The sequence below is a fragment of the Fukomys damarensis genome, unplaced genomic scaffold (assembly GCF_012274545.1).
Source record: "Fukomys damarensis isolate Sample0158 unplaced genomic scaffold, DMR_v1.0_HiC HiC_scaffold_2, whole genome shotgun sequence".
NCBI lineage: Eukaryota > Metazoa > Chordata > Mammalia > Rodentia > Bathyergidae > Fukomys > Fukomys damarensis.
In genome coordinates, this window is record NW_022900914.1 from 7,662,175 (window position 1) to 7,675,121 (window position 12,947).

Below are 12,947 nucleotides of genomic sequence, written 5' to 3' on the forward strand. Positions count from 1 at the left end.
TTATGTGCAGTTACACCGGCCCTGGTTGCGTACAGACCACAGATACCCGTCTAACACTAAGTTGAGACGATTTCTTGCTTCAGGGGCAGTTCTGGAGCTCGGACTGGTGAGGTTGCATCTGTAATAAGTAAAGCTCAGCAGCCATTGGCTTTTTGGCATGTGGACTAGAAAAGCAGCCTGAGCTCGAAGGAAAAGTTAAGGCCTGGACCGAAGCACAGGCGAGGAGCATCCTTCCCTGCAACTGAACTTTATCCCCCCGACTCCTGACACTTGCTTGCTCCATCCCAGCTCCCGTCTCACCCCACCCTGTGGTGCTGTAACCGAACCGACAGGCCAGGGAAGTCTAACAAACATGAATTGATTGGCTCCCTGCTCTGGAGGCTGGGAAGTGAAAGATGGAGCGATCCTATCTTGTGAGGGCTCTTCTTGTGTCCAGGCTGAGAGAGGGAAGGGCCGGGACTGGGCCTCCCATCAGGAAGCCATTGTCACAGGAACTCAGGCCTTGAGAACGACATCAACTCATTCACCAGAGCTCATGTCTCATGGCCTAATTTGATACAGAGCCAGTGCAACAATATTAAATTTTTTTGGGAGGGCGTTACCGGGGATCAAACTAGAGCCCTTGTAGTTGCAAGGCATGCAGTGGAACCACTGAGCCAAATCCCCGGCCCAACAATTTTAAATTCTGGTTGTTATGTTTTTAGTTCTAAAATTTCATTTGATTCTTCTTTATGTTTTTCTATTTCCTTGCTGAGGCAGTTAATCTTTTCATTTATTTCAAGAACATGCATGTGACACTTAATTTTTCGAACTTATTTTTATTGTATTTATTTACTTTTTTGAGACAGGGTAAACCTGTGGTCCAGGTGGGCCTGGGAATCACTATGTAGCCCACTGTGCAGCTGACCTTGAACTTGTGATCCTCCTGCCTCAGCCTCCTGAGTGCCAGGAGTACAGGTGTATACCACTGTGCCTGGCACTCGTGGCACTTTTATAATGGCTGCTTTAATGTCCTCTTGAGATAATTCCATCTGTTGTGTCATCTCACAATTGATTTTTGTTGATGTTTTTTAATACTGTAAATTGGGATTTCCTGGTTCGTCAGGCGTCCAGTAATGTAGGATCATATCCTTGATATTTTCAGTCCTACGGTATGCGACTCTGGATCTTACTCAAATCTTTTGGATACTGATGTTTTGTGTTAGTAGACAGTCAACCTGATTTGGTTTAAATCACAAATCTGACCAACATACTGTGGCTCTGTTTTGTTTTTTGTTTTTTTGGTGTTACCAGAGTTCGCAGGACCTTGCCATTGCAAGGAAGGTACGGTGCCACTGAGCTAAATCCCCAGCCCTGGATCTGTGTTTTCAGTCTTCCTAGTGCTAGTGAGATCTCAGGCAGATGTGTACCACCTGATGGCCAGTCTGGGACCTGCGTGCTGGTCTAACTGTTTTTTCCCTGCAAAGTTCAGGGTTGAACCTAGGAAGTGCTGAGCTATATCCTCAGTCATAACACCCCCTTTCTTAAAGTCTCATTTTGATTCAGGGTTTTGCTAAATTCCCAGGCCGGCATTGAATTTGAGATTCTCCTGCCTCAGCCCCCGGAGTAGCCAGGATTACAGGTGTGCACTGTGCCCTACTAGTACAGTTCCCAAAGCATGTAGTGTATGGCTTAGCAACAGATCTGTGCCTGTACAACTAGGTAGGGATCCTAGGAATCCGTAAGATGTTACGGGGCCATCTCCTTGGGCTCCTTCTCTTTGACTGTTCCAGATTTTCTGATTCTCTGGGACTTCCCTTCTTGGTCCTTTGGCCAGAAATATAGGACTTGACTTACCCACTTTGCCATGGAACAGCTCATGACGGCTCACAGAGGGAGGGCAGACAGGGAAACGGCGACGAAGGCCGTCTGTGAAGAGCCGCTGTGTCTGCTCTGAGTTACTCTTATCAACAGCAGATGTCCACGCAGGATTGGGTTTGAGCTCTGGCCATCGCCAAGCCATCGGCAGCTTTCTAACCAGGGCATTAATGCTATGGGCGCGAGGAAAACAGAAACCATCAGGGAACCCATTTCAGAGCAGGGGCAGTGCGAGGCCTAAACAATGAATGGGGTGTATGATGGAATTTCACTCACCAGGTAACTGCAGCAGGAGACGCAGAGAGATGCAATGGCCCATTGAAGAGAGAATTACCGGCCGGGCGTGGTGGTGCCCGCCTGTAGTCCCAGCACTCAGGAGGCTGAGGCAGGAGGATCGCTGTGAGTTCGAGACCAGCCTGGGCTACATAGTGAGTTCCAGGTCAGTCTGGACTCCGTGGTGAGACCCTGCCTCAACCCCCCCAAAAAAGAGAGAATTACCGTTAGAGTGCTGTAAGACCACCCAACTTTCCAGCCAAAGCCCTCCAGTCCCGGCACATTTCAGGTCACATCAGAGAGGACAGAGGATTGAGGGAAGCCCGCGCTCCTATTTAGGTGCAGTAATTGGAAATACAGAGCAGGGACACGGTGAACCACACACGGGCCCTTACAAAGTGCATGTCAAACGAAGGGTAAACATATTTCCCACAAGAGACCTTGGCACCAGGAAATGGAAATACCTACTGGACAGCAGGACACAGGGGAAATTTATGACTTAAGAAAATTAGCAATATTAACCTACATGACTAAGGACGTGAATGAACCGTCGGCTACTCCGGTGTTCGATCATTTTAGCCACCACAGCCATAACAGCAGCATTGGAAAAATCCCCACAGAATCCAGCGGAAAACTGGTGCCCACAACTAGTTACAAGCAATTGTAACATCCGTTTGTTTCCAAGCATCAGAATCCAAACTCGGACAAGATAAAGTCGAGTTTACGCTGTGTTCCACCTTGTGCACACTCATAACCTCATTAGTCATATTCTAACAATCTCTGCCCTCACAGCTGTCTTGTCCTACTACCTATTTTGCCCACAAAATAGAGTGTTATAGCCCAGTCACTATGAGTGCACCAGAACCTGCTAACTCTACAGATAAGCAATACCCACTTGCCACATAGATCCACATCACTTAGAAAACTTACTAAATGGTCCAGTAAACTCTCACTGAGGAAACACGTGTGTCCCACATCACCCCGTGGTGGAAACGGGCAGCATGTAGGCTACGGGACATATAATTTCCTGAAATCAATTGGATTACCCAGGATGTGTGCAGCATCATTTTCAAATGATGTCACTTTGAATTTCACCTCTAGCCATTAGGCCATATCCTCCAACATTTAAAACTTAAAAAATGTTACATTCACTGGATTCAAGGTGGAACATATCACACACACAGACACCTATGAGAATAAGACAGAAACCCATTACTACCAGCATACCGCCCAGAGAGGAAGACCGAAGAGTCACACTTTCAACAGTTCAGAAGGGACAGCATGATACAAAGCAAAGACCTGCTGGGATGGTAGACATATGACCCCAAAATTAATGTTGACAGAACGGTTCTGGTGAACCCTGGATGCAGGAATTATTATTTTGCTTTGGTTTTACCAGTAGAAGGATCCTGGAATGACACAGAGTGTTCAGTGTAACACCTAACATAACACAAGCAGACAGCACAGGACGTGAAGATAGGACGAACAGACTAGCGTATGAGTTGTTCCATCCTACGCTTGCTGTACTAAACCATGTACCACCAGGACCCTGGTACCGATACAGAGGGTGCTGGGCTGACAGGCACTGCACGAGAATAGTACACTGGAAACCGTGCTGGACAGAGGCGCCCATATTAACTGGGGCACAGTGGTACACACCTGTAATTCCAGCACTTGGGAGGCTGAGGCAGGAGGATCACCATGAGTTTGAGGCCATTCTGGGCTATGTAATGAATTCAAAGCCAGCCTTGATTGCATAGTGAGACCCCATCTCAAAACAAAAACGAAAACAACCTTCGGATGATTGGAAGCAATACCAAGTAGAACTCACCTTGGTAGGGAAAACTTTTATAAATAGTAAAAACCTATAAATTGTTACAGTGTAAAATGGCTTCTGCTGTCTCTAACAGCAGTTTGTTTTGTTTAGCTCAAAACTAATAGGCACTGAAGGCACTAATTGCTGAATGAGGCATTTGGTCTCACCCTGAGATAACAGGGCACATCAAGGTCTCGAGCTCCGATGAGACTGGAGCCACCTGACCCTAAAAGTGTATAAATGAAAGAACCATTGTTAACATTTGCTCTCCTGACCCTGAACACCCCCTTCCTATGGGCTAGAATAGATAACTAGGCGAACCTTCAAGGTAAACTCCCCAACAGCAAAGAACTTGTGACATCTGGGTTGAACGTTAACTGTCTTGTGACCATGATTTGTTTGGTAATGTAATTTGAGGGAATAAAACGTAACCACCTGAATGAAGTGAAGGCTGTGAAACCCTAGAAAAGGAGGAGTTGTAACCAACCCAGTGCGTCGTCGATCCAGGCACGGCTTATGTGCGATCGACCCTTATCAATGAGTGAACTGATTATTTTACTTCCATTCTGCTGCCTCTCTGTGTGTCACTTACTGATTCCTTCCGTAACAATCTAATTTAAACCATCAGCTGAGACAGCATGACAACCAACTTACACCTCCGGTCGGTCGTGTGCGGTCCAGAATGGACTCACACACAGTGGAATAGAATGCAGCAGCTCCAAGGCATTCGCTCTCGCGTGCCCGCTGGGCCTGCTGGCGCGGACTGCTTTCTCAACGAGTAACAGCACGGGCAGACCCGCCCGGACCTTGTGCATGCTTAGCACGCGGAGACTGTCCTCTCTGCGTGTCTCTCATTCACACACCGAAGCAGTTCCAGAAACAAGCAAGGGGCATGCAGTTCACACATCGGCCAGAAGTGATGCGTCATGCGCGTCAGGTATTTTATAAACGAGGAAACGGTGCGGAAATAATCAGTATCAGTTTATTATGCATTTGATCATGCAAACCCAACCACCAGTCATCATCCCATACAATACACAGCGGCTACGCTGACGTACGGTCACAAATAAGCAATTTTGCATGGATAACGTGTCACCATCAAACCCTGAGGTACCATAGCACAATCATACCTCAAGGTCAAATGCTCAGATCGTTATAGTTTCAGAATGGGTAAAATCGACAAGTGTGACCGCTACTGCCTTGAAGGAAAAATCTTCCCCAGCCTCGTTCACCGCGGAAACATTGGATAGGGATTTGCCTGAGTCTTGGCGTGGAGGAACCCGTGACTCGGGTCTCCACAGCGCCGTCAGCGTCACTGCTGCACTCCATTGGCCGAAACTGAAAGCAGCGCCGGAAACCTTCCACAGGCAATTAGCAAATGTAAAGAATTCACTCGCAGTCGCTAAACACACAGTTGCAGTATTAAATGAAAGCTGGATTCGCTGGCAAATGATATTGAAGGCATATATACAAAGTACATGTTGATTTTTTGTTTTGAGATGGGGTCTGGCTGGCCTTGAACTCATTATATAGCCCATATTGGCCTCAAACTCAGGGTGATCCTCCTGCCTCGGCCTCCCAACTGCTGGAATTACAGGTGTGCACCACAATGACCCGGTTAATATGAGTCCCTTTGTCCGGCATGGTTTCCAGTGCACCAAACTTCCAAACCCTCCAGAGCCTGTACAATGTGTACATACAGTTTCACAGACAGATCGGAAAGCTTTGATTCGGCTCAAGACTCTGTAGCATGACCTGACCAGTACAACTTGACCTCATCTAAAAGAAACATTGCTCATTTATCCATTCGTTTGTTTGCTTGTTTGGTACTAGGGATTAAACTCTGGGCCTTTGCACTGAGCTACATCCTTAGCACTTTATTTTTTTGTTTAAAGACAGGATCTTGCTAAGTTGCTAAATTGCCCGGGATGGGCTGAGTCTTGCCATCCTCCTGCCTCAGCCTCCCAAAGTGCTGCAATCACAGTTGTGTATGACAAAGCTCAGCAAAATCTTGTTCTCTTTATGCCAATTGTGTTTTGAGTTTGCTTGCTTAAAGCTTCTGCTTGAAGGCTGGGGATGTGTTTAAGTGGTATATGCCTGAGGTCCTGGGTTCAGTCACACACACACACACACACACACACACACACACACACACACACACGGCTTGATTGTCATTAGGTAAATGAAGTTTTTCAGTTTTCCCCTGTGACGGGCAGATTGTGTGGTAAGAGCAGCAGCTTGCAGACTGTGCCTAGCCCTGAGTTCTCTATTTCATAAAGCAGCAGTTTGGCCCGAGTTACTTCATTTTGAATACAGGTGCCAATCTTGAATGGCTCTGTACCTTTTTGTACAGTCACCTTCTATTCAGCACAACCACAAAGCACAAACTGGTAAACGACTTATTCACTTACATGAAAGATTAAGTCATAGCAAGTCGCATCAGAGAACTCAGGCACAAGCTGGGCGTGGTGGCACATGCCCGCAGTTTCAGCACTCTAGGAGGCTGAGGCAGGAGGATCAAAAGTTGAAGCCCAGGCTGGACAACTTAGTGACTTAGCAAAATCTTGTCTCAGAATTAAAAAAAAAAATGCTGTGGATGTGGATCAGTGTGAAGCTCTGGGTTCAATTCCCAGTAGAATGAAAGAAAGGAAGAAAAATAAAAGAGGTGGGGATGGGGATGGGAGAAGAAAAGAGGCTGGGTGTGATGGCACAAGCCTGTAATCCCCACGCCTGGGAGGCTGAGACAGGAGGGTCACTTGGAGCTTGAGGTCAGTTTACACTACATAGAAAGACCCTGTCTCAAAAACAAAAAAAACCAAACAAACAAAAAAAATCACCCCCAAACCAAAAAACAAACAAGCCTGGGCACACGAGTTTATCAAACATAGCAGATATGCTCTCCTGGCTTGGCCTGAGACTCATAAAAGGTAGTGTGCCCCAAACTGGCATGGCGACCCCTGTCCCTGTTACCTAATCACCCGCTCTTTGAGATTCTTGCCTAATAAAATCAGAAGACGAAGGACCTCTGTCCACCTGTCTCCAGGGCTTCAGCGCCACAGCTTGATGCAAGCAGAACCCATGTTAGCTGGCACCTTCAAAACCACCTGGTCTCAGGCTTGGGCTCAGCCTTGGACTTCGCCTTTTACCTCCCAGCCCCGGGCCTCCACCCCCACAGCTCTTCCTCTGGTGCCAGGTCTGTGAGCTCGCGGTCCATCCTCCAGCTGAGACGTTTTGCAGCAGGTACAAAAGGTAGGAGAGCATCTGCCTGCGCTCTAGGACTCTTTAGGCATAGAGGCGGCTTTGAAGACTTCGTGAGTCTTCTGTAACCTGTGTGTTACTGCGTGAAGTGTCATGTGTGGTTACGGGTAGGAGAAATACAACCCCCAACCTGCTAGGTGTCAGATGTGCCAGGTTTGTGTCCCCTCGAAACTGAAGAACAAATTTTAAGGAATGACAGAGGATAACTATGAGTAGGAAAGATTTATTGAGAGATAGCTCCTGAGAGACAGGAGGGGTCCCAAAAGTGGATTGGCCACTGAGGCCGGAGAGGCAGAGGGAGATCCCTTCCGGGTCACGTCCGCAATGACCTGCCTGTGCTCACCAGACCCTGCCTCTTAACAGCTTGTTAGACTCTGAACTCATCCGTGGACATTCTAGATCCAGACTGTAAGGGAAGCTGACAAATATGAAATGACGGGTGGGGATACAGCTCTGTAGTAGAGCATGGGCTTAGCATTTGCAAGGCCCTGGGTTCACTTCCTGCCTCCATTGCAAGCAAAAAAAAGCAAACAAATTAGAAGCAACCGGAATTGTGACCAAATAGTAAGGAAGCTTCAAATTTTGTATTTTATCTTTGTTACTTGTTCGCTCTCCAACCAGACATCATTGACAGTAATCCAAACTTAAATAGCTGAGAAAGGACAGGTATTTTCAAGAGTCCCTCAGCCCCTAAGGAAATATTTCCTTCCAGTCTTTCCCTGGTCCTTTCACCTGCCTAACTTGTAACCAGTAAATTCCTGTGAGTCACTGACTGTACTCTAGGACTATTCACAGTGTACTTTAGACGCCACGTTACACATTTTATTGTGAGCAAGGTTCTCCCCCTGCTTAACTTTTCTTTCTTTTTTTTTTTGGTGCCGGGGATCGAACTCTGGTCCTTGCGCTTGTGAGGCAGGCAGCAGAACCTCTGAGCCTTAAGATCCTCCCTTGTAAGGTATCCTTTTCAGGATGAAAGTCCACCCTCAAGTCCGCCTGGTATAATGAGTTAGGGAGAGGCCATTTGATGGGTTGCAGTTGCTGAAGAAAAGAGAATTGATCACACAAGGTTGGGAACGAGATCGAGAGGCTGAGGATGTAGCTTGGGGTAGAGTGCTTGCCTAACATGGGTTCAGTGTCTAGACACACACACGCGCACACACATACACACACACACGCACACATACACACACGCACACATACACACACGCACATGCACACACACACGCACACACATACACGCACACACATACACACACATACACATACATACACACACGCACACATACACACATACACACACGCTCACACATACACACACGCACACACACACATACACACACATACACACACGCACGCACACACGCGCACGGTGAGGGAGGTGAGAAGGGGACTGAATACCAACCTCTCTCCTTAAATCTGGATGGTATTAGTTTGGACCTTTATCTCAAAACTAAAGAATAAGTACAACTACTGTGATTTGAAGGTCTCTGGTGAAATGCCCGTTAGCATTTAACTATCATGGTAACCGTGGTGAGGTACGAAACCATTAAATGGTATTTAGGTCCTGAGGGCTCTATCTTCAGGAAGGGATTAACGCTGTTACTGAGGCAGTGCACACCCCTTAAACATGCTGTCTGGCCCGTTTTCTTCTCTGCCTTACATACGCTTCCTTGCCCTTCTGCTGTATTACCACATAGCAGGAGGGCCCTTCCCAGCCAGGCCCCAAGCTCTTAGACTTTCCAGTCTTCCGGACTATGAGCTATAAACTCCTATTGTTTTTAAGTCACCCAGCATGTGGTGTTTCATCATAGCAGCAGAAAACAGCCATCAAATAGGAGTTCCCATTCCAATGGGTTAAAAGCTCACTTTGGGCAGCAACAAAACATTTACATTTGAACATAGAGAAGCAAGCAAATAAGTAACAAAAATGAAAGGGACTTTGACTTTCTATTGTCATAGCAGTATAGACTTGTTAAAAAAATCAAAGTAACTGAGAATATGTAATTTAGAAACTGAAAATACTTGCAGTTTCCTTTCTAGTTATAAAATGAAACAAAGTCTGTACTTTGCTTAGCAGTTGTTTACTTATAAAATGTTATGTTGCCTGCAGTTACTTTTAAAAAAATACATTGGTCAGAAGTTGTTATATTGCTCTCTCACAAAAAAACCCAAATATACAAGGCTGGGCATGGTGGTACATGCCCGTAACCCAACACTTGGGAAGCTGAAGCAGGAGGATCACCTTGAGTTCAAGTCTAGCCTGGGCTCCACAGTGAGTTAAAGGCCAGCCAGAACTACACAGTGAGAACCTTTCTCGAAAACAGACACAAGCAAGCAGACAAAAACAAAAGAGTGAAAACCATAAATATACAAAAATTCTTTCTCTTCAATATAGTTTTCTGATGAATTTTTCTTGAGAATCTGTGAACTTAGAAAAATTCTAAAGGTACTTATTAAAGGATGGCCCCCAAAGAGGATATGTCCCAACATTCATCAATAGTAGGACAGACAAACCAACTCCAGATAGTTGTACAATCTAACTCAATACAGAAATTAAAATAAATGAACTGGATCTATATGTCTCACTATCTGTCAGCCTTAAACACATGATAAGGGTGAAAAGTGTAAGCGATTAGGAACAATGTTATTTAAGTACACAAGGCATACAGACACAACACACCACTCTATGAAGCTGGGTGACTAATATGCTAAATGCATACAGTATGGATGGGCTTGATGACAGCTTCAGGATAGCGATGAACTCTGGGGACAAAAGGCACAGAAGTGGTAAAGAACTTATCGCAGCAACCAAAGTCTTAACATCAGCAGCAGCAGCAGCAAAATACTTAACCACATATAGTAAACGATTAACACGCACTGACTCTGGGTGCTGGGTGTGCTGATGACAGATACAATTCCTTCTGCATGTTGCCATGACAGTGGGTGATGATGGTGAGAACCGTAAATAAAAAGGGACAAGGAGGGCCTTTCTATATAATATGCTGGACTTGAACTCACTACGTAGCCCAGGATGGCATCAAACGCACGGCGATCCTCCTTCCTGCCTCAGCCTCCCCAGGGCTGGGATTATGTGCGTGTGCCACCACCCCCGATGAGATTCAAGCATTTGTATTAAGATGTGTGTGCAGTACGTACTGGCTACATTAATCATGGGTAGTTTGTATGTGTATAGAATAATATGCTGGACTTGAACTCACTACGTAGCCCAGGATGGCATCAAACGCACGGCGATCCTCCTTCCTGCCTCAGCCTCCCCAGGGCTGGGATTATGTGCGTGTGCCACCACCCCCGATGAGATTCAAGCATTTGTATTAAGATGTGTGTGCAGTACGTACTGGCTACATTAATCATGGGTAGTTTGTATGTGTATAGAATACATCTTAATTCCTGTTCTTCTGTCTCCCCTCCCTTCCCCTCTCTTCCATATCTTTGTCCCCTTCCTATTTGAGAAAAATCTACCCCCTGATCCCTTTATCTATGTTTTAAATTTTTGCTCTTTAAATTATTTATCCTTGCGGTTTCTCCTATAAGAAAAAACATGTATTATTTAAGCTTCTGTGTTTGATTTCTTTCACTTAACATTATGGTCTCGAGGTATATATATTTTCCTGCAAAAGCTCATGAGAGAGACAGATTTCATCACAACCAGAAAACACAACCAAAGCATCAGCTGATTCTTTCCTTTAGAAATGGATCCAGGGAGTCCAGGATGAGAACAGAGGTGGGTAATGAAGAGGATGAGAGCATGGCACAGACCAACTTCTGTCTGCAAAGTAAGAACAGATCTGGTGCGATACAGGGGTTGACGTGGGTATCTCAGTACTTTTTACAGAATACGCAGCACACTGAGAATCACAGACTACATTTAAAGGTTCCGGAGGAAAGGTTTGTAAAGCAAGTGTGGTAGAACCTGACACTATATCTGCTTTCAGCAAACACAGTGCAGGCCTGAGAGATAGGTTTGGAATGTACAATTCTGGGAAGAATAAAAGAGGTCTCAGTTTAAAAATGTAGATTTTTTTTTTCAGCAGGCCGTGATCCAAGAATTTGTTCTGCTAAATTGGCTAAGGCACGTGGTAAGGATATAGATGGTTGAAACTCTCCACAAGGGGCGGGAGTCCAGATAACGTGAGAATCACAGCTGGATGACTGATTAATTCTTCTTCTACCCATGATAATAGGAGAGGCCATAAGTTTAGCATAGGGGTAATATTTTTGTGGCCTCTATGACTCAAATAAAGCTAGTCAAGAATTTTTAACATAGGAGTTGATTGTCCACTAAGTCCTGTAGGCAAATAAGGAGTGGGAGGAGAAATCATTGAATAGGAAACTGTGGGTCTATCTGGTCTATTTGGCATAGCTGGATTGCTTCCTTTAACAATTGTTAACTCTTTTCCTGCTTCAGGAGTAAGGGTGGAAGGAGAGGAAAGATCGGATCACCACGAAAGATTTTTAAAAGATGCATTACTCTGAACATTGTAAGGGAGAAAGGGAACTTTTCTTTTGCTTTCTGGAATATTAAAGGGGGAAAAGGCATTCACATTTCTTAATGTGTACAGAGTGTACACTGCATGGGGAAACCACAGGAGCACGATTCCCCATTTGCCTAAAATGATTCAGAAGTTTATATCCTTTTTTCTATAGGGGAGCGGAAGAATAGGAAATGTCAGGGAAACAGTTAGTGGTTTTAGAGAAACTCCACAGACCGGAGCACATACAACGGACTGGGACAAGATATTTGGGGTGCAGAATGGAGGGTGGTCGTAACTGAGTCTACATGGGACCGAAAGAGACACCACGCGGAGTGATGTGAACTCACAGACCAGTGTCTCTCCCTGTGATACGAGTCTAGCGAAAGCTCTGAGAAAGGACAGCAGGTTGGGATTTGAGGCAAGTAAGGGAACTCTAGAGAAAGCTGCTCCCCGCACTAGGACAGTGAGAAGGAGGGAGGGTCAGAGGGCCCTGGATTCTGAGGTCGGTCCCAGGGCTCTTAGGTACAATGCAGCGGTCTTCAGGGGGGTGTTTTCTGAGCCCAGCCACATTCATGTACAGGGTTTTGGCCCTGTACCCAGAAGTGGAACTGCTGGACTACGTGTACTAAGTCTATGCTTACTCTTTAGGGAATTATCATTCTTTCTAAGAGTCTGTACCATGTAACTTTCCCATCTGCAATATATAAAGATTCCAGTTTTTCTACATTCTTGCCAATATTTACATGATGTTTCTTCCCACTTTTTAAAATTGATTGATTTCAGAGTCAAATTTACTGAACAAGAGTCAGATTTGAAAGCCTTAAATAAAAGAAAAAGGAAAGAGGAAGGCTAGTGATCATGGATCTAAAATAATAACCATCATCATCATCATCATCATCATCATCATCATCACAATGATAGAGAAGCAAGTCAAAGAGGCAGCTGGCTGGGGCAGGCTGTATTTTCAGAGGGGCTTCAGAAGTTGCCCAACCTGGGCTCCAATGTGAGACTCTCTTGCCTCAGCTATCCAGAGCGCAGGGAAATTTATTAAAAATGGAAGGCATGTTTTAAGACAAGGTAAGCGGCCCTTTGGGATGCTACAAAGCACGGCCCATGGGGACGCTTGCTACCTTGTATTCCTGGTCTCTCAGCAGAAGGGACAAATCTCACGGAATCCCAGAGCCCAAATTCTAAGTCAAAGAATCCCTGCCCTCCCTCTCCCTTCCTTTCCTCCTCCCTCCCTCCCCTTT